Raw genomic sequence first — 24,327 nt, 5'->3', positions numbered from 1 at the left:
AAAATAAATCACGAGTTACTCAGTACTTGAGTATATTTTTCACTGAGGACTTTCTTTACTCTTTATTCTCTTTATATCTAATTATTTGAAGGACTACTTTTTACTTTTACTTGAGTCGTGTTACTCTCAAGTAACAGTACTCTTAGTTGAGTACAATATTTGGCTTGAGGACAAGAGCGTGCAAAATCCTCTCGGGCCCTCCGCATCCCGGTCACCGGCTCTTCCGGCTCCTTCCCTCGGGTAGGCGCTATCCATCAATGCAAACTAAAGCTAGCAGACATTGCAACAGCTTCTTCCCTCCTGCCATCAACGTCTTAAACAGCTAACCTACAATTCCATTGCAACATGCTGGCAATTTTTTGTCTTGAGTTCGTTGTCCCATTTCTGTCGGGCCAATTACGGGCCATTACTGGTGCACTCACTGTCGTAGTCTCGCCACTCTGCACTATTTGCATGTCTGCTGCGGACCAATGCTGGCCACTCGTGTGCTTGAGCAGTATCTGCGCCATTTGCACAATTGACACTGTTCCAGATTATCGCACTGCCAGTCACTTTAAACTGCTTATATTTCTTGAAGTCCCTGCGCCATTTGCACAATGGTCACTGTACCAGACTGTTGTTCTATTAGTCATTTGAAAGTGCTCTAAATTGCGAGGACTCTGCATCATTTGCACAAGTCAAACAAAACAAAAAAACAACAACAAAATTGTATGGGCATTACCACATTACCAGTGACCTTTCACTGCTCAGTGCCTCTCTGTGCTGTGTTTTTATGTCGCCAAAGTATTTTCTGTCAAATGGCTGTCTGTTAGGTCACTGACGGTGCGGTGGCGCGGTCGCCTGACTTCGGTGCGGGCAGCGTGGCTTCAGTTCCCACTCGGTGACGGTGTGAATGCCAGTGCGAATGGTTGTCCGTGACTATATGTACCCTGCGACTGACTGGCGACCAGTTTCGCCAGAAGTCAGCTGGGATAGGCTCCAGCGCCCCGCGACCCCGAACAGGATAAGCGGAGTTGAGAACGGATGGCTGGCTGTCTGTTGTGGTACTACAGCGGCTCCAACTACCGGAGACAAATTCCTTGTGTGTTTTTGACGTACTTGGCAAATAAAGAGGATTCTGATTCTGATTCTGAATCCAATACTCTAGCCACCTCTGGATGAATCCGCAGCTGCTATGTGGGGGTCCGCTGTATAATGTATACATAATAAAAGGTATACACTTGTTCAGCAACATGTACAAACCCAATTCCGATGAAGTTGAGACGATGTGTTAAACATAAATAAAAATGATTTGCAAATCATCTTCAACCTATATTTCATTGAATACACTACAAAGACAAGATATTTCATGTTCAAACGGATAAACTTCATTTTTTTAGCAAATAATCCTGAACTTAGAATTTCATGGCTGCAACACGTTCCACAAAAGCTGCGAGAGGTGGCAAAAAAGAGTGAGAAAGTTGAGGACTGCTCATCCAACACGTGTTTGGAACATCCCGCAGGTGAACAGGCTCATTGGGAACAGGTGGGGGCCACGATTGGGGAGAAACGGAGCTTCCCTGAATCGCTCAGGCATTCACAAGCAAAGATGGGACGAGGGTCACCTCTCTGTGTGGGAGAGTGCGGGAGAAAATAGTCCAACGGTTTAAGGACGATGTTCCTCAACGTACAATTGCAAGGAATTGAGCGATTTCAACATCTACGGTCCATAATATCATCAAAAGGTTCAGAGAATCTGGAGAAATCACTGCATGTAAGCGGCGAGGCCCAAAACCGACATTGAATGCCCGTGACCGTCGATCCCTCAGGCGGCACTGCGTCCAAAACCGACATCAGTGTGTAAAGGACATCCCCGCATGGGCTCAGAAACACTTCAGAAAACCAATGTCAGTAAATGCAGTTCGGCGCTCCATCCGTAAGTCCAACTTGAAACTCTACTTTGCAAAGGAAAAGCCATATATCAACAACACCCAGAAACGCCGCCGGCTTCTCCGGGCCCGAGCTCATCTCAGATGGACCGACGCAAAGTGGGAAAGTGTTCTGTGTTCCGACGAGTCCACATTTCAAGTTGTTTTTGGAAATTGTGGACGTCGTGTCCTCCGGGCCAAAGAGGAAAAGAACCGTCCGGGCTGTTATGGACGCAATGTTCAAAAGCCAGCATCTGTGATGGTATGGGGCTGTGTTAGTGCCAATGGCATGGGGTAACTTAAGTTCATCTGTGAAGGCACCGTTCATGCTGAAAGGTACATACAGGTTTTGGAGAAAAATATGCTGCCATCCAAGGAACGTCTTTTTCATGGACGCCCCTGCTTATTTCAGCAAGACGATGCCAAACCACATTCTGCACGTGTTACAATAGCGTGGCTTTGTAGTAAAAGGGTGCAGGTACGAGACTGGCCTGCCTGCAGTGCAGACCCGTCTCCCATTTAAAATGTGTGGCGCATTATGAAGCGTAAAATACGACAACGGAGACCCCGGACTGTTGAACAGCTGAAGTTGTACGTCAAGCAACAAAGCTTCAACAATGAGTGTCCCCAGTTCCCAAACGTTTATTGAATGTTGTTAAAAGAAAAGGTGATGTAACACAGTTGGTAAACACGACCCTGTACCAGCTTTCTTGGAACGTGTTGCAGCCGTCAAATTCGAAGTTCATGATTATTTGCTAAAAACAGGTCGAAAATGATTTGCAAATCATTGTATTCGGTTTTTATTTATGTTTAACACAACGTCCCAACTTCGTTGGAATTGGGGTTGTAGACAGACAATATAGCAGTACTCACAGTCATATATTCTTTATCCTCTGTATAGAACGACTAACATGAAATGTCGTACTGACGAGGTACGACATTATTTTTTTTGGCAGGGAAGGCTGGAATAGATGAATGACATTTTGCATTCATTTCAATAGGAAAAGATCATTTAAATCGGCGCTATCGAAATAGAATTGACCTCAAATGCCGCACGGACCATTTGATATGCGACCGTGTGTTTCCTGACCATGCCACGCAGGAACGTACGCAACGGCGGAGACGTGAGCATCGGTGCGCCGTCGGCGTCGTCAGGGCAACGAGCCGAGTTCATATTTGAAGCCGCTAAAAGACTGGCGGCTGCACAGCGGAGACAAAAGACAAACATTTACACCTCCCGCTTTTCAGCACAGCGCTTCCGACTCAACGGCGCACTTTCTCGCCACTACGCCGCTCAAAGGTGTGCATGTGTGTGTGCCTGCCGCAGGTGCTAACAGCCGGAGCTAATTGGGCCGCCGAGCCCATTAAGGCGGGAGGAGCCTGACGGAATTAGCGGTGATGAGGCTCATAAGCGACGAAAACCTGCGGTGAGATCAACGTTCCGACTTCCCGCCTCTCAGAAGCGAGGAGGAAAGCAAGGAATCTTGCTTTCGGGCGCGACGCGTCGTCCTGACACTAGAGGGAGACGTACTCGAGCCAACGAGTCCAAATGTCGCTTAACGTTGATCGAAAAGAACGCGAAACAGAACGGGAACGCGTTGTTGTTCAACGACTTCATGTTGCACACAAATGTCACAACTTGATGATGTCATCACGCATCCTCCAATCAGAAAGGCTCATATGCATTTACTGTCTTGTTGCCTGGCAACTGCGGCTCTTGTCACTCACCTGCTGCATAGAAATAACTATGAATGTGCACGTATAAGTGCATGTGTGTGTGTGTGTGTGTGTGTGTGTGTGTGTGTGTGTGAGAGGGGAAATATGCATTTGTGTGTGTATACTGTACGCACGTGTATGCATATGCACCTGTTTGTTTACAGTATGCGGACGTGAGTGTATACGTGTGTTTGTGTGTGTGTGTATGTTCGTGTGTACATATCAATGTGTGTGACTGCGTGTGTGTGTTTGTTTATGTGTACGTGCGTTAGTGTGTATACAATATACCCGTGTGTGCATGTGTGACAATGTGTGTGTGTATGCGTGTGTACGTATAGATGCATGTGTGCATACGTTTGGTGTGTGTGTGTACACGCATGTGTATGTACTATGTGTATACAGTATATGTGGGTATGCATGTGTCGGTGCATGTGTGTGTACACGTGCGTGTGTGAGTTTTGTGTATTTAGTCGACATCTGTGTACGTGTGCGTGTATGTGTGGATGTGTGAATGAATTTGTGCACGCGTTTGTGTGTATTTACATGTGTGTGTGTGAGAGGGAGAATGTGTTAGTGCGCGTTGGTGTGTGCATGAAGTTGCAAGCGTGAGTGAGCGTGTGTGTAGATGTGTGTATGCAACTATGCATATGCACTGTACGAATGTGTATACGTGTGTGGATGAGTGTGTGTGATTTTTGTGTGCGTGTATACACGTACGTGTTTGTTTGTGTACACGTGAATGCATAAGTGTGTGTGTGTGTGTGTGTGTACGTGTTTGTGATTTGTGGGTAGACGTGTGAGTGCGTGAATGTGTGTGTATGTGTCTGTGTGAATATGTGTGTGCGTGTTCGTGCATGTGTGCTTTTGTGTGTGTGTGGACACATGATTGTATGAGTGTATACGCGTGTGTTAGTGTTATTTTTGTGTGTGCGTGTGTGTATTTAATGGCGTGTTCCTCCCATCCTGCCTGCAGCGAACGAGCAAGAAAGAAAGATGGCGTCATCCTGTGCTTGCTACACGCACACACACACACACGGGGTGCATACAAGCACACACGCGTTGAGGGTGTAATTACGCGGCCTCCGCTCCGCCGCCATTGATGTGCAGATGATGATGATGATGATGATGATGGCGTGGTGAAAGCGGACGTGTTTGGTGTGTGCGTTGTGTGTGTTTTGCTTTGCGTTCTGTCAACTGAACAGCTGGATTGCCATTTTTCACTCAAATTAGATTTGGCCTCAAGCACCGGCGCTGGGGGGAATTAAAAAGCAAGCGCCCTCTTTTGGCGCCCGAAGCGGAGCGGCGGAGGGTACGGCGGCGGAGGCGGCACCGTTTAGCGGCGGCGGCTTCGTCTTTTCATCAGCCGCTTGCTTCGCTTCCACTTTGGCTCTTTTGTTTGGCGTTCTTTCCAAAGCGCACAAAGGGTTTTGCCGCCGGCCGCCGATTGGCGGCATCCGCGGCACAGGTCACGCCCACATCACAATGCTCGACAATGTTCGTGCGGCACCGAGTCGAGCTCATCTTCGAGTCGCAACACACCTGAATTGTTCAAAGTCGAATGCTAAGCTAATGCTAATTGTAGTGTGTCGCGTCAAGTGCATTTGGCGGGATTGTGAGAGGTGTGTTCTGACAGAAGTAATAAGCTAATGCTAATGATACTGTGTGTACTGGCGGGACTCAGAGAGGTGTGTTCTTTTTTTTTTTGTCCTGTTCGGCTTTGAGGTCAAGCGGAATGGAAAATCTGTATCGCTTTTATACCGGAACAGTTTTACTGCGTCCCAGTGGAGTTTTGAAGCTTCCGCCGTGGTTTCTTAGTATTGTAATTGAGGTTTATTGAGAATCAGACTTGATCGGTCGAACAGAACGAAGTTTCTAGAAGGGAGAGAGAAACAAAGACAAAAGACAAAGCACGAATTGTAAACAGGATGAGAGGTGTGTTCTGAATGAAATGCTAAGCTAAGGCTAAGCCAATGCTGATTATGTAGTGCTGCGTTATTGTGTTTATTTTACTGGGTATGACTGTGAAAGGTGCACATGTTCTTCAGCACACAATGCTTAGCTAATGCTAAACTAATGCTAATTATAGTTTGGCGAGTTTGCTGTGAGTTTGAGAGGTGTGTTCTGACAGAAATGCTAATCAAATGCTAAGCTAATACTACTTATAACAAGGCTACTTTGGCGTGTCGTGACAAATGTTAAGGTCATGCTAATTACAGTGGCGCTATGTTGGTGTGACTCCGCCTCTTGGCTCACCTTGATTGCAATGACGTCATGATCACGTGGTCACACGTGATCAAGCTGCTGGGAAGTGATGTAACAGCGCCACCTGCAGGTTTTTAAAGACAGAAACTGTCACAAATAAACCTAAACGTTTTATTTTGTTGCTTTTTCTAACCCCACAAAATAATTTTTTTCTGCGTTTTGTGGGATGAAAATGAATATAGTATCATAAATTTGAGGAGAGTGACGTTCGATGCTGCTACTCTTATGATTGTCATTGTTGGAAATGAATTGGTTGTCAAAAGAGTTGAAGGCTTCTCCAGTGGCCTGCAGGTGGCAGCAAAGCTCAGGGAACAGCAACGCTGGTCGGACCGGGAACGTTTCAAAACAGCCATCCTTTTTCAACACCGCTTATCCTGGTTCCTATCCCAGCCGACTTCTGGCGAAAGGCGGACTACACCCTGAACCGGTCGCCAGTCAGTCGCAGGGCACATCTAGACGCGGACAACCAAGAGTGGCACCAAAGTCAGCCGAGTGGACCACTACACCATCAGTGACCCGTTTCAAAATGTATCATGTATTTTTATAGATTTTGACTTTTTTTAATTATGATGAAATGTTCAGAAAAGTTGAAAAATCATTGACACAATTGACGACTGATTTAATTGTAATAATAATATAATAGTCATGAATCTAACATAGTTAGCCAGTGTTAGCAATGACATCATGGACATTAATTTACGTGTGCAAGCCTTTTAGATGCTAGCAGGTAGCATTGAGCGTTCATTAGTACTTTACTCAGAGTAGGCAAAGTCATCAAATATTGAATCGTTAGCACATCTGCCTCACAATTGTGAGGTTGCGGGTTCAAATCCCGGCCCCGCCGGTGTGGAGTTTGCATGTTCTCCCCGTGCCTGCGTGGCTTTTCTCCGGGTGCTCCGCTTTCCACCCACGTCCCAAAAGCACGCGTGCTAGGTTGATTGAAGACTCAGTTCCGGCAGCGAGTGTGTAGAGGGGTAATGTCATACAAGCGATGAATACTGCATGTTGTGTTGTTTATTTTGAACTATTCCTTGTTTTAAAGAGATACAAATCCCAAGCTGTTATTTTTTATTGACCGGCGAACAATAGATGAATTGGATCCCGTGTTGTCGTGTTGTTGCTTTGTCACTTTCTTGTTGTTGTGATGTGTTGCCTTCAACTTGTGTTTACACTCCGCCCAACCAACATGGCCGTGTTGTTTTATTCCCGCCGACGCCGCTCGCTCAACCAATTATTTCACACGCACGCGCAAACACAACGGTGTGTGTTGACTTTGATGGGAGTCGACAATAACAATTACACACCTTAATTAAGCAGCCGACATGTCGGTGTGTGTGTGTCTTTGGAGCGAACGCGCACACACGAACATACGGTGTGATGCATTTTACTCATTACAATTGTATGTTCATGATTAATACATGTAATATTTATGAGTTGTAACATAAGCGAGTGTCTCATTTTGTATCGGCTAACACGTGAAAAGTCAACTTTCATTCTAAATAATAAATGATAATCATCGTTAAAGTCTCCAGGTAGTTTTCCCTCATCTGGATGCACCTGCGTGTGTCTGTGTGTGCGTGTGTGTGCATATGTGTGTGTGCTTGGGTGTGCGTGTAGTGTGTGTGTGTGTGTGTGCACGTGTGTGTTTGTGGGTGTGCGTGCGTGTTTGTGTGCGCGTGTGTGTCTATACCGTATTAACAAGTCGCCACATGTTTCCAGCATCGAGGCGATAGATGAATTCCAGCAGGACAAATTAGCAATTCCACTGAGAGACTTGTTATTTTCATTGCAAAAGTTCTTGGCTAAGCTAAGCTAAGCTAACTTGGCTATGTCATCTTTTTAATGTCAAGTGTATAAAATAAATAGCGATAAACGACACACACACACATTTTATATATATATATATATATATATATATATATATATATTTATGTATTAGAAAATATTATTATATATTATTATATATATTATATATATATATAAAATATAATATATTATACTTGTATGTGTGTGTGTATATATATATATATATATATATATATATTAGAAAATATGATTATATATTATTATTATGTATTATATATATATATATATATATATAATATAATCTATAATGTATTATACTTGCATATGTGTGTGTGTGTATATACACATATATATATATATGTGTGTGTGTGTGTGTGTGCGTGGCTGGCGACCAGTTGAGAAGGTGTAGCCCGCCTCTCGCCCAGAGTTAGCTGGGATAGGCGCCAGCACACGGAGAAGCGGCGTGGAACGGGGATGGCTATATATGCAAACCCCAATTTCAATGACGTTGAGTTGTGTAAAATGTAAATGAAAACAGAATACAACGATTTGAAGGTGCTTTTCAATGTATATTCAACTTGAATACACTACAAGACAAGATATTGAATGTTCAAAGTGATTAACTTTATTGTTTATCTTTTTGCAAATACTTTCTCATTTTGAATCTGATGCCTGCAACAGGTTCCAAAAAAGCTGAAAAAAAAAGACTGGGAAAGTTGAGGAACGCTCAAAACACAAACACCTGTTTAGAACATTCCACAGGTGAACAGTTGAATTGGAAACAGGTGAGTGTCACAATTGGGTGTAAAAGGAGCATCCCAGAAAGGCTCAGTTGTTCACAAGCAGGGATGGGTGACGAGGCTCACCACTTTGTCAACAACTGCATGAGCTCATCTAAGATGGACCGACGCAAAGTGGAAAAGTGTTCTGTGGTCTGACGAGTTCACATTTCAAATTGTTTTTGGAAATTGTGGACGTCGTGTCCTCCGGGCCAAAGAGGAAAAGAACCGTCCGGACTGTTATGGACGCCGAGTTCAAAAGCCAGGCATCGGTGATGGTATGGGGCTGTGTTAGCGCCAATGGCATTGGGTAATTTACACATCTGTGAAGGCACCATCCACGCTCCTAGATACATACAGGTTTTGGAGAAACATATGCTGCCGTCCAAGCGACATCTTTTTCATGGACGGCCCCGCTTATTTCAGCAAGACGATGCCGAGCCACATTGCGCATGTGTTACAACAGCGCGGCCGCGTAGTGAAAGAGTGCGGGTGCGAGACCGGCCTGGCTGCAGTCCAGACCGGTCTCCCGTTGAAAATGAGCGCAGGCGCAAAATACCACAACGGAGAGCCCGGCCGAACAGTTGAAGAACTCAAGTCGTATGTCAAGCGACAACGGGAAAGAATTCCACCGACAAAACTTCAGCAATTCGTGTCCTCACTTCCCAAACGCTTCTTGAGTGTTGTTCAAAGGAAAGATGATGTAACACGGCGGCAAACGTGCCCCTCGCCCACATTGAACAACAACAACGACAACGACAACGTCTTGCAGGCATCACATTCAAAATAAAAGTTTGGAACAAAAACAATCAAGTTTATCACTTTCAAACATTAAATAGCTTGTCTTCGTAGTGTGTTCAATTGAATGTAGCTTGAAAAGGATTTGTAAATCTTTTTTATTTACATTTTACACAATGTCCCAAGCTTGATTGGAATTGGAGTTTGTATAATGTATGTAATTTAATGCATGTACTGCAATGCATACAAGGTACGTAATGTGACCTGTGTAATATACTGGACATAAAGTATTTAACATTATGTATCAAATGTGTACAATAAACGATATGTAATGTATGTAATGTCATATATTTACTTCAATACACAATCAATGCAAAGTAGTGTGTGGAATTTAAAGTATGTAGTGCAACGCATGGGACATATGTAATATACAGTATGCAAGATATGTTATATAATGTCTGGAAATATAAGCTTTACTATCAACAGTATGTCATAAATATCATGTAGAGTACGTAACATTTTGCAGTAAACTCCATATGCAATATACTGTACGTTTTGTATGGAATTGAATGTATGCAACGCGACCAAGTGACATCGATCGATTCAAATGGAAGCGGCCGAGGCCCGCGTGTTGTTTCCATGACAACGCAGCACATCCGACGCACTTCGTGTCATTTTTAACGCAAAAGAATATTTCAAAGTATAAGGTTTTGTGTAGCATAACTCTCCAAAAATGAATCATCTGAGGCGGTTGCTGCCTTAATTGCCCTTGCTGTGTGTTACCTTCATTAGCACACGCGAGACACACACACCACCGCAGCAATATGGCAACTCTCGCTCCTGAGGGAGTGTGTGTGTGAATGTGTGTGTGTGTGTGTGTGTGTGCAGACAGGTGACACACACACACACACACACACACACACACATACGGGCATGTTCGAGACAGCTGAACACGTTTATGCGTGATGATTAAGTCTAACGAGGCTTCATGTGTTGCAGCCGCTGGGAGTTTGCCTCTCACAGGACCAGGAAACAATTACACTCCGTGCGTGTGGCGCGCGTGTGTATTACGGGTACAGTAGGGGTGCGTCAGTGTGAGTCTGTCTGTGTATGCATGTGTCCCGTACTACTGTACTGTACTGTCGGTGTTTGAGTGTGTACTGTACTGTCAGTCTGTGTGTACGTGGGTGTACTTTGTGTGCATATAGTACTGTACTACTGCCTGAGTGCGTCTGTGTGCTGTATGTGTGTTTGTGCGTCTATGTACTGTACGTGTGTGAGCATCTGTGTTTATGTGGACTGTACATGTGCGTGTGTACTGTGTTGTAAGTGTGAGTGTGCGTGCGTATCTGTCTGTGTCTGAGTTTGTGTATTTGAGTGTGCATGCGTGTGTACTGTACTGTAATCTGTGCGTCCATGCTCTGAAAGTGTGTGTGTGTGTGTGTACTGTAAAGTAAGTGTGTACGTGTGTCTATGGTAGGTGTGTATACATGTGAGTGCACTGTGTGCGTGTGTTTGTGCATGCATACAATTTACATGTTTCTGTGTGAAGATCTGTGTATTTATACTGTACTGCGTACGTGTGTACTGTATTGTGTACTTGTCAGTATACGCTCGTGTGTGTTCTTGATTGAGGTTAGCATGGCAACCCCAGCGCATCACTCACCGCTATAATGGTGATAAAATAACCAAAAATATTTGTGTCCACAAGGATGACAAATGGAAATATTTCTTCAATTTTGTCTTGTTTTGTTTTAAGCCAGCTCACTGTCTCTCTTTCACACACACAAACACACACAAGCAAAGATAACATGCAAACACCCGCGCACACACATGCAATTACATATGCGCAACTAATGCACACGAACACACACTCGCACGCATGTACACACACAAACCCAAGCACGCACTTGCATGTACAAAAAACAGATGCTTACGCAAACATAATAACTCCACACAGAGAAAAAACACACAAACACATAAGCGTGGACAACAAATGCACATACACGACCACACACGCACACACGTGCATTCATGCAAACACACATGCCCAATTAATGCACATGCACACACACTCACACACAGACACAAGCACACATGCACTCACACAAGCACAGACACACACACCAAGACAACACACACACACACACACACACATATACACGCACATACTCAGACAAGCACATCCACGTGCACTCCTGCACCTGTGCTAATGAAGCTGCAGCACATCATCCTTGAGTCTGTCAATCAAAAGCTTTGCTAATGGACCTCTAAACTCCACACACACACACACACACACACACACACACACATGCACACACAGCGGCAGCTGTACCTTCTTATTGAGGGGGGAGTGCGTGGGTGTGTAATCATCACACAGGCACTCGAGGAGACAAGATGGCGTTGGAGTGCGCGAGGTCACACGACAACCAAAAACAAACTATGTTAACGTAGCGCTAATGCTGTTAGCTTGCCGCTAACATGTGCACTTCCCGTAGGAATACATAGGCTATATTCGCAGCAGACCGTTCCTGACATTTCCGGTCTACCAGAAATACCCAAAGAAGGGGCACCTCTCAGACCCATTGTCGGCAGCATCGACTCTGTGACATTGCTAAGTATGTGGCCAGCATCGAATGAAAACATGGTTTCATTTGGTGTCACCTCTTTGTTCTCGTGCATTCCACCCCAGGATGCAATGGAAACTGTGAGGCAACAGTGATTGCTCGATCACTGCCTCCAAGACAGATCCATGCTTAACCCCCGAACAGAGAAACTTTGTCTCAACACCACATATTTTCAATTCATGGGAACATTTTACAGAGAAAAACATGGTTGTGCTATGGACTCCCCGGTATCCCCCATTGTAGCAAACCTGTACATGGAGGACGTGGAAAGCAGCGCTCTCAACTCCTTTAGGGCAACAATTCCAAGTCATTGGTACAGATATGTGGATGACGCATGGGTCCAAATCAAAAGCCAAGAAGTGCAAGCATTCACCGAGCACATTCGCTCAGTGGATTATAACATCAAGTTCACACATGAGGTTGTCAACGACAATAAGTTGCCTTTTTTGGACTGCGACGTCCACATTGGAGACGGCAGGGGGCTTGTTACGTGAACTGCTGAAGCCTGCTCAGATGAGAGGCCGAACGTCTTCTAAGACAACCAGAACATTGCACTTGCGATCGATTCATTGGCCTGAGAAATTCCCATAGGAAATAGAAATCATCTGTTACTGCTTTGAATGTGGTGTCACTTCCTGTGGTTGTATTGTTGAGCCTCCTCTTCCTTTTGTGTCACAAAAACACCAAAGAAAAAGGGGGAAAAAAAATCATTAAACTTTGTGATTGTTAGCGTCACGGATTGCTAAACTCTAATATACAATAGCTAGCATTGTGTGTTTTTGTTAGCATTTTAGCCAGTGTTAACAAAGTAGTAGCAATTAGGAGCATTATTATATATTTTACCAGCTTTGTATATGCTAACATGGCTAGTATCAATGGGCAGCGTTATGTGTTTTTAGATTTTTGGAGCTATGACATGCTTATGAAATTCACCAGTTGTCCGACATTATGGATGGAGCTGCGACCTTTTATGAAACTCGTTTAGTCATAGTGGATTATCAATGGGACCTATTCTCGTCCAGCGGCAAGGGCCTTAGCTATCATCTTGATGTCTGCGTTAATCAGTGACAGTGGGGTCTTTGCCTGGTTTGAGTAGGAGTTGTTTTCTAATTTGACTGTTATCTTTTATCTCCATCCCTGTTTTGAAAAGTAGTGGCGCTAGTTCTGATCAGAAATATCTAATGCATTCAACAGGGTAGCCATCTAGACCTGGAGCCTTCCCGATTTGCATATTTTTTAATGTATTCTACAATTCTGTGATGGTTAAAGGGGCACGGAGGTTATTTTCGGTTTCTGTATTTAATTGTGGGATGTTTAGATCATTGATAAACATTTCAATGTCTTTTCCATTTGGTTCATTCTGAGATGCATATTAGCTTGTTATACGCTAACATGGCTAGTGTGAATGGATAGCATCATGTCTTAATTAGCATTTTAGCTTGTATTAGCAAAGTAGTAGCCATCAGGAGCATTAATGTATGCTAACATTGTTGTATGCTAACATGGCTAGCATCAGTAGGCAGCATCATGTGCTAGTTAGCATTTTATCCAGGAAAGCACATGCTAATAGAGTTAGTCAGTGTTAGCAAAGACATCATGGTCATTAATTTATGAGTGCAAGCCTTTTAGATGCTAGCAGGTAGCATTGAGCGTTCATTAGTATTTTACTCAGAGAAGGCAAAGTCATCAAATAATGAATCGTTAGCACATCGTCCTCACAGTTCTGAGGTTGTGGGTTCAAATCCGGCCTCGCCTGTGTGGAGTTTGCATGTTCTCTCTGTACCTGCGTGGGTTTTCTCCGGGTACTCCGGTTTCCTCCCACATCCCATAAACATGTATGCTAGGTTAACCAGTTCAGGGTAGAGCCGCCTCTTGTCCGGAGTCAGCTGGGATAGGCGCCCCGCGTGAGGAGAAGCATTACGGAAAATGGATGGATGGAGGGATAGACAAGATACAATAATTATAAATGCTAATCCATCCGTCCATTTTCCGAGCCGCTTCTCCTCACGCGGGTCGCGGGCGTGCCGGAGCCTCTCCCAGCTATTGTCGGGCAGGAGGCGGGGTACGCCCTGAACTGGTTGCCAGCCAATCGCAGGACACATAGAAACAAACAACCATTCGCACCTGCGGGCAATTTAGAGTCCTCAATGAACCTAGTGTGCATGTTTTGGGGATGTGGGAGGAAACCGGAGTGCCCGGAGAAAAGCCACGCAGGCACGGGGAGAACACAGGCGGGGCCGGGGATTGAACTCCGGTCCTCAGAACTGTGAGGCAGACGCTCTAACCGGTCGTCCATCGTGCCGCGATTCGCGATGCATGTATATTTATTGTTATTATGTATGCTAATTAACATGCAAAATATTTCCAGCAGATATGCTCATAAAAGGACTAGAGCTTAGGTAGTAATCATGCTACTCGACTTTTGCTGTAATGACGGCCACGGCTAATTTGTTACATGCTAATCTTTTAGCATGTTAGCCAGCTGAGCTAACGCCACACGTATCTCTGTGGCTGGCCGGATACTCCGCTCAAGATCAATGAGGGACGAGTCAAGAGTGGCAAATACTTAATGGGCACAATTTCAAATAAAGTCACAAACGCACACGTTCGATGAAGACGCACCGATGAAGACGGAGCAAAAGGTGCGATGTTGTTTGTCGAGACTTAACGAGCTCAGCCTGCAGATACAATTAAGTGGCGAGAGACAGCCGTGCAGCACACACACCTGTTGCAATTAAAAACACGAGCTCGCTCACACACACGCACAGAACGCGGTCGCTACATCGTACCCGACTCTCTAATCACTATTATGGGATTTTTATAGACTGGACGACACGGTTGACTCTTGTGCCGAAACAATTAATCAAATACTCCTAAATCCCAATTTGGCCATTTTTATAGAAAGGACTATATATTGGACTTTAGTGCTGTAACAATGAATCGAACATCCTACACAGCAGTCATCGAATCAGTCCTGTGTGGTTTGGTGCTGCTACAACAAAGGACAAACGCCGACCGCAACGGACAATCGAAACTGCTGCAAAGATTGTCGGTACCCCCCCTGCCCACCCTCGAGGACTTGCACGCTGCCACAACCAAGACAAGAGCGTGCAAAATCCGCATCCCGGTCACCGGCTCTTCCATCTCCCTCCCTCAGGTAGGCACGACTGGACAATGCAAACTAGAACGAGCTGACGTTCCAACAGCTTCTTCCCTCTTGCCATGAACTTCTGAAACAGTTAATTGACAATTCCATTGCAACGTGCTGCCAATTTTTTGTCTTGAGATTGTTGTCCCATTTCTGTCAGGCCAATTATACATGACTGGCGCCCTCGCTGTCGTAGCCTCGCCACGCTGCACTATTTGCATCATTGTTGCTGGCCAATACGCTCCTCATGTGCCCGAGGAGCATCTGCAACATTTGCGCAGTCGACATTGTCCCACATCATCGCACTACTCGTCACTTTAAAGTGCATACATTCCTTGCAGTCTCGGCGTTCTTTGCACGATGCTCATTTGCGAGATGAGTCATTTCAAACTGGTCTAATTGCCGTCTTTTGGCACAATTGTCCAAAAAAATTATCATAATAATTGTAGCGGCATTACCAGATTACTAGCGACCTTGACTGTGCTCAGTGACTGTTGTTGTTGTATGTATAGTGGACGATATTTAATTCTGGGGATGACACGATTAATAGAATACTCAAATAAATCTATAGCTAATATAAGATAAGATAAACTAGGAGACAATTGTGTTCACAGCATGAGTGTGTGTGTGTGTGTGTGTGTGTGCACGTGTGCGTGTGTCCACAGGGGAGCATCATCATTTCTCCCACAGGCCCTCATCATTTCACACACACACACGCACAAACACACACTCACATACACACACCTGTCAGTGCACAAACAACACACACGTAAGGGGCCTCAACACGCATATACAACATGAACACACACACGCAGACAACATAGGTTTGTTGTCACACCGCTCGGCATCATGGGACATCACTCACATCACCTGATGCCACCTCATCCACATTTATTACACGTAACACATGAACACACACGCGCACACACGCAGACTTTGTAGCATTGTTTGTGTTGTTTTTGTGCGTCTGTCAACTTTCTCAGCTTCTCCACTTCCACTTGCGAGGTCGCACAAGTCTGAAACTCACAACACACGCACACAGACAATTACACAAAACTTAAAAAACACACGCACACGCGTGTTGACTTTGTTGGGTCTAGATTTTCACATCAGAGTAACGCCTCTCTCTCTGTGATGCCGTCTGTGCACCTCACCAGGATCTGACTTACTGCAACACGCACACGCGCACGCACACACATACACACACACACGCGCAGATTGTGACAGATTTGACACCCATCACCCCCTCCGTTCTTCATGGGTGCTATTCCCATCACTTGGGTGCGTGTCAGTGTGTGTGTGTGTGTGTGTGTGTGTGTGTGTTTGTAAGTGCTAAAAAGGCGACGCACTAGCTAAACTTGTTGTGTCTTGTTGTGCAAATGTTTGGAGGCAAAGTTTGCCAATGCTGCTCACAAGCTTACGTACAACAGCGGCAGGAAGTCGCAAACATTTTCAAAACACTTTCTTTTTTACGTGACTGCTAGCTCAATGCTAGCATACAATGTGAAAAGCCACAGGTGTGCTAACAAAAATTAGCACAAAAACATGCATGTGAAATACGTACAGATGGGCTAACGGATATTAGCATAATCAAGTTTTTGTAATAATATATATTTTTTAACTTCTAGAAAATGTACATTAGTAACATTATGACTGTTGTTCTTGAAATAAATATCATTACTGAAATATGTAACCTATGTTTTTCCAGATAAACATGACCTCATAGCTCATAACATTATATTTTTTTCTGTAAAAAATGTTGTCTCATAAAAGTATGAATTATTTTTTGAAAATACAAAACTTATGTTTTTCTTGTGAGTTTCAGGCTTTTTCTTCCTCCAAAAATATAGATTTACTGTTGCAATATTATATCTTTTTTCTGTAGAAAATATTACTTTGAGTTAGATCACAACATTTTTTTCCATAAAAAAATATGACTTTATTTAAAAAATACACATTATTGTTGCAATATTATATTTTTGTCGCAAGGTAAATAAAATATGACTTGCAAAATCTAAGATTATTTGTGTCATTGTAAGACAATAATTTTCTTAAACTATGTGATTTAATTCAAGTAAGAACACATTTTTTCTTTTATTCTTTTTTCCTTTACTCTCGTAAGATTATGATTTTTTTAAATCCAAAATGTACAACTTTTATTCTTGAAAAAAATCTCATGTAAATGTTGTTTTTCCAAGTGGATTGCAAACATTTTCTCAAAAAGTTTTTTTCTTTTTACTTCCTTGAAAAATACAACTCCCCCACAAAAAAACGACCATACGGCTAACTTTGATATATTTGAAATATAAAGTTGTATTCTGATTCTAAGTTAAAAATCAAATTTCGTTTTATTGTTTGGGATGACCCAACCACCAAGCTAGCATTAGCTTCTGTGTGCTAAGCCTGTGCCTTCCCTCTTGCGACTGGCCGCTCCTTTCGGTCACGTGATCGCGTCGGTCCAACGGGAGCGGAGAGCAAGCAGGCTGCTACGTCTCCATGGCGACCGAGATAACTTTGTGTTGTCTTTCAGCAAACTTGCGCGCGCTTTCTACGCACAAACGTGTCACATGACCATCATCATCGTCATGAGGAAGATGAGGATGAGTCTCCCTCTTCCTCCTCCTCTCTCTTCATCCCCTGGCCTGCTCCTCCTCTTCCTCCTCCTCCTCCTCCTCTTTTCCCTCCACAGTATCGCCAGAGTCCAGTGGAGTGTTTCCTTTTCCATTCCCTCGTCCTGCTTTTCCACCTTCTTGCTTCTTCTTCTTCTTTGGCTTTTTTGGAACTTCTGACGTCCGAACCGCTCCTCCTCGGTGGCCGTCACCTTTCCGGGACCGGATCTTTTTGCTCTTTTGTCGCTATGAGTGTGCCGCCGCACATTCGCACCCCCAGCCCGCTCGCCTTGCCTGGGGGGCAACCAGGAGGAGGAGGAGGAGGAGGCGCGCTGTCCTTCCACATCCAGATCGGTCTGAGCCGAGAGCCGATCCTGCTGGACTCGGCGGACGTGAGTCTGGCTCAGGTGCGCGAGGTGGCCTGCTCCATCGTTGACCAGAAGGTAAAACAGGATGGAAGTCAGGAAAATAATAATCTCAATAATCACACTAATCATCAGCAAACATGCTAATAGGCGTTTAGCATAATGATGGCATACGGGCGCAGAAACATTTCAACCAGTGATAGGTCAGAGGCTCTAAACATTGAAAGTGAGGTAGCGTACATGCTAATAAGTGTTGAGGTTACTGACAGCCTACATGCTAATAAAGATGAAAGGGACACAAGTCAAATGAACATGTATGGCTTGACGGGTAGCTGTCAAAAGTGCTTAAAAGCTGAAAAATACACTTCTGCTGTATATTGACCACTTCTGAAAGGTGTCCCGCAGGGTTCTGTACTTGGTCCATCACTTTTCAATATTTACATCAACACATCAATAATATTACCCTTGCTATCGGTAACACTCTTGGCCGTTTGCACGCCAACGACACAATGATTTCTACTTCGAGCTCCCTGCTCTGTCTACGCTTCAGAAGAGTTTCCCCAACATCCAAAATGCTCTTTCCAGTCCACAGTTGTCACTGAACATAAGCACAACTAAATGTATGATCTTCAACAGAAACCTCCCACAGTTCGGGCAATATTTTGTCCCTTATTTTCTCTGCCGTCCTCGGAATCTGGCTGGACACTTCCGTTCCATTGGCAGATCTTTCCCCTTATTTTAGGGACAAAATCACTTGTTATAAGTGAACAAATCTGCCGATGGAACGATCTTAAATCAAGTCTTTTTGTCATCACATGCTATGCTGTAATGTCATATGTTACGTAAATATGTAACTCTTTCACACTGTACGTGTATTTGCTTTTATTTAGCTGTTTTATTCTCGTCTGCTGCCATGTCGATATTTGCAAATAAGAATGTCTTCTCAATTGCCTTACCTGGAGAAATCATGTTTAAAACAAACAAACAAGCAAACAAACAAATAAATAAATAACAGCATGGCAATAATTAAAATATTCAAAATCATCATCATAATTCTGTCTGTCATCACGGTAACGCCTGGAAGCAAACTGCTTCTTTCACCTTTCAAATGTCAGAAAAGTGCTAAGCTAACAAGCTAACAGGTTTTACACCCATTTTCCTGTTTGTGTGTGTGTGTGTGTGTGGTGGGGAGGGGAGGGGTAAATTCAATACGGGTCATGCAGCGATCATGTGTAGGGCTGCAGGCTAACCATGCTAACCGTCAATAACGCTTGAACCCCGCCGCTGCCAGGTCATGTGATATCACTGGGGTCATGTGGCCTGTTTGGCTCCTCCCACACAGGAAGTCTCACGTGGTCACATGGACTTTTGTTGGCACTGGCAGAAGACAGAAGAATCCCGACTCTGTTCGCTTTGCGAGCTCTCGTGAAGCTGCAAGCGCGTGCACACACACACACACACACACACATGCACGCACGCACGCACACACACACACACACACACACATGCACACACACGCATTCTGACAATCACACACTCATACTGACAAGCAAACACACAAACACACGTATACACGCACACACACACATACACTCGTGTATGCACACATATTCGCATGCACATACGTGTATACACACAAACACACAACACACAGACACATACAGTATGTACAAACACACGCTTATACATACACATGTACACACATGCACACACAAATGCACAGATGTATACACACACAAAAACACATACACAAATGCGCGCACACACACACACACACACACGTATATATATATATATATATATACACATACATACACGTGCACAAAAACACAAACACACACATTTATATACACACAGACACATGTAGGTACAAGCACGTGTGCACACACATTCAAAGACACACACACACACACACACACACACGTGTGCGATGTTTCTAGAAAGAGCAACAGGTGACCTCAACACCTGCACGACAGCATGCGACACTTAACACATTCACACAAATGAATTAAAGTGCGCATGTGCGTGTGCATGCGTGTGTGTTTAAAAACACACCAGTATAATAACAGTTTCAGCACAAATCGCAGCCAAATATGTTGTGATGGTTTATTGATTGCGACTGTAAAATACGCCGCCGTGTGGCCCAAGAAAGTGAGGTGAAACTTATTTTACACTGGGCTTTTATTCTGAAGGGCTGACTTTTGACAGGATGTGTCACACAGAACTTGCATTGGGTGAATGCGCATCGATTCCGGGAAATGAAAGGCCGAGTCTCGTGTTTGTTTTTGTCCAAAAACTGAGTGGAAGTGCAAAAACTGGGACAAAATTTAGACCGCAAAATAGTCGAAAACCAAATCATACGAAACTTGGGCATGTGAAAACCGAGGTTCCACTTTGCCAGCGTATGTAAACGCGGATACTGATCTGCAGATGTCCCCAAAACAGGATGAATACACGCACGCACGCACACACACACACACACACACACACACACACACACACACACACACACTGTAGTTGAGTCGTAATAGTCGTTTGTCACTTGAGGTTTTTTTCCTCCTGTTGCCCGGCAACTGATGATGATGTCGATGATGATGAGTGCGCCTGTGAAGTGTCGTCCTGCCAGTATGGCTTTTACACACGCACGCGCACACACACACGCAGTGCAGTATGTGTGTGTGTGCGTGTGTCTCATCCACACTTAATGTCGAGGCGACAACTTTTAGTGCTGTTACCCATCATACCTTTCAGTGTGTGTGTGTGTGTGTGTGTGTGTGTGTGTGTGTGTGTGCACATATGTGTGTACATGTGTATGTGATCCACAGTTTATGTCAGAACGGAAACTTTTAGTGTTGTTTCCCGTCATGCCTTTCAGAGCGACGTGTGTGTCTGTTTGTGTGTTTGCACATTTGTGCGTACATGTGTGTGTGCACACGTGTGACCGTACGTGTGTGTTTGTGCGCATGCTGTATAAGTGAGCGGCGGCTGCTGCCATGCCGACTGACTGCCGTTGCCATGGCGACGGGCATCACAAGAATGACGAGAGGAGATAAAGGAAGTGAAGAGGTGAAGGTCTGCGGAGGGACAAATGCCCCTCATCTTCCTCCTCCTCTTGCTCCTCATTTGTTCATTGGTTTGTTTGGTGACAATAAAGTTGATGACATCATCACACAGCGACGCTGGCGTATTCGTCCCTCGTGTTGGACTCGTTTGTTTTGGAACTCAATTCTTTTCTTGGGGTTGTCTGCTTTTGCAATGAAATTACATCAAAGACCCTTTCAATGAAATTGTGGTTTTTCCAAATTAGGATCTTAGTTACTTCATTTTTATTCATTTAGAACCTGAAATAAAACGATTTCCTTTCCTTTAATGTACAAAACAAACAAACAAAAACATTCATTACACTGCGATTGGCTGGCGACCAGTTCAGGGTGTACTCGCCCGAAAGTTAGCCGGGGGAGGCTCCGCGTGAGGAGAAGCGGTACCGAAAATGGATGGATGGCTAATTAATCACATGACCGACACACACACAGTGTTACATTTGTGTGTTGATGCCATGCTCCTTGTGACTGTTGTCATTTTGCATTTGTTCATCACTCTCCATTTGTTTCACTTCCCTCGTAGCGGAAGTTCGCTAGTAACTGAAAATCTAAGTTTATAATAATAATAATGATGATGATAACAACAATAATAATTGTTTTTTTTTAATGTGCCTTTCAAGCCACTCAAGGTCACCATACAAACACAGCTCAAAGGAATCAAGCAATGCAATAAAAATAACGCAACATAAAACATCAATTAAAATGGGAAACGTTAAAGTGAGGCGGCAGTCCGGACGAGTTTGGATTTGAAGAGGGTTCCCAAGTCTGAGTTTGGGGGGTCCAGTGGTCGTGAGCTCGCGGCTGAAGGCTCCGCCCCCTCGCGGACGGACGCCGAGGTGGAAGGAGGACAACGGCAAGGAGGTCAGCGAGATCTGGCGGCCGAGGATTATCGACGGCCTCGAAGGAGCAGATCGGTAGTTTAGATCGCGGAGTGTCGTGGTGGTCGGGTTAGGGGGTCCTTGTGACAATACGGCACAAGGAGCACCAGAGTTCTGGAGACGCCGCAGTTTGTGTAGTGACCTGTGGGGGAGAGAGTTGGAATAACCCAGGCAGAAAGTCACCAGGCCGCAAACAAGGTCGGCAGCGGTTTTGGGGGCTGAACGACCGACGGAGGCCGATGATGTTTCCGGAGTGAAAAATGAAAACAAAATCAACGTAAGTCAGAGGAATTCCCAACGCTTGGTTTACACCGAACCATTTTCACAGTCACAGACTAAAACCCGAAAGTCAGAAGGAAATTTGGGGAGTTTTACAGGAGTCACAGCACGCTCCCGGCATCTCGATCCTTTAGTATCGGGTGGTCATCTCGGCTGTTTTAACTCAGTCTTTTCCTAGTCTTGGCCTCAGGACGATATCAAATGTGGTTGATATCATCTCAAGTCTTTCAGTCTTTGCGGTGACGTGACACAACCAACGAGCAATAGGTGAGCTCGAACAAAACCGGAAAGTGGAAACTTTGCAAACAAAGGGACTGGGCTTAAATCTCAGTCTGAGACGAGGCTGTGACGAAAATCTCGACAATTTGTGAGCAGGTGTGAGATGATCATTTCGTCTTTCCAAATCTTCACAAAGTTGTGAGTCAAGGTAGAAACCGTTACGTCTCAATGAGTTTATCAAATGCTAACTAACAATGTGTCGTAACCTTTTCTGAGAGATTTACATTCCCGCTCACCACAATCACCTCGCTTGCCGGTAGGGGGCCCCGCTTGGGAGATCGCAGTTGCGTCGTCGATACGGGCCTGCCGACAACGCCGATGTGCGGTTGCTCGCTAAATAGGCAATGGAGCGAGAAAATGACACGGACACAAGCGGTTACGGGAACTCCTCTGATCTTTACAGAACACGGAGACTTCTTTCATACGCGTTCAGTCTAAAAACTATTTGAGGACTCCCACTCCGATAGTTGTGCAGGTGACCTTGACTCTCTGCTGCGGGTTCACCTTAGTTCATGCTAGAGTCGGCCCCAGGCGACTGCCTGGGCGCTAGCCCTATTGCGGCGTGTCTGGCGAGTAGCTAGCACGCGTCGTTGCTAGCCGCCGCTAAGATAAGCTAACGCCTTCTTTCCTGTCCGTCCGCCTTCAGATTCCCGAGTGCGGCTTTTACGGCATGTACGACAAGATCCTGCTCTTCCGTCACGACTCGGCGTCGGACAACGTTCTGCAGCTGCTGAGCTCGGCCTCGCAGATCCAAGACGGGGACCTGGTGGAGGCCGTCCTCTCGGGTAGGCCTAACTTCAAGTTCTTTTAAGGCACTGACAGGAAGTCGGTCATTTCCTGTAGATGGCACAAGGTGGCGGCAAAGCAATATTTTATATTGGGCGTGGCTTGACCTGAGCACAAAAATAGTGAATAGTTTTTCACTGAATAACAGGGAATAAAATTAAGGCTAGAGCTACCGGATATTTTCGATCTTACCATCAATTATCCAAGTCATTGCATAAAAAAAAAAATGTTTTTTTCATTTTTAAGCAACAATACCAATACAAAATATGCATGTGAGGCGCAGGTATTAGTTTGTCCACTTGGGGTCGCCATCCTCACATTAGACACTGTAGTGTCTGTGACTTTGCGTGTGTTTGGCTTTAAAAGGCCTGGTGAGTGACGTGCGAGTCAACGTCGAGGCTTCGAGGCAGAGATTTTGGGACTTTTTTGTCATTGAATTATTCCAGTTATTCGCCACAAGTGACTTGATGCGTCATATATGCCCGGGGCTCAGGTGCTAGCACGCGGCTACGCTAACAGCCTGACAACTCCTGCTTCTGATGAGGAGGAATACATTTGCAGCGCATCCCACACCGCTAACGTGGTTAGCATGAGCGGCTAACAGGAAGTTTTACAAAAACAAACCTTCTCTTCTTCTTTGTCTCACCGAGCTCGTTACTTCCTCGGTCTGCCGGCGACGAACAGGAAGTTGAGAACTGCCAGCACACTCGCTTAATTCGTCCCACATTCGTTTTGGGTCAACGTTAGAGCGCTTCAAAGGCTGCGACATCAAACACACACGCGCACTCTCACATGGGCACACAATGACAGCATGCGTGTGTGTGTGTGTGTGTGTGGCAACGTGTACATGTTTATTTGTATGCGTGTGTGTGAGTACACATATATGGATACATGTGGGCGGGCGTACATGTGAGTGTGTGCGTACACGTACATGTACACGTGCGTACAGGTGTGTGCATGTACGTGTGTGTCCGTGGGAGAGTGTGTTTATGTGTGTGTTTTTGAGACAATATCGAAGGAAAAAAGTTCGTATAGGTTAGATGCTGT

The sequence above is a fragment of the Phycodurus eques genome, chromosome 4 (genome assembly GCF_024500275.1).
Source record: "Phycodurus eques isolate BA_2022a chromosome 4, UOR_Pequ_1.1, whole genome shotgun sequence".
Lineage (NCBI taxonomy): Eukaryota > Metazoa > Chordata > Actinopteri > Syngnathiformes > Syngnathidae > Phycodurus > Phycodurus eques.
Note: the sequence above shows the minus strand (reverse complement) of the source record.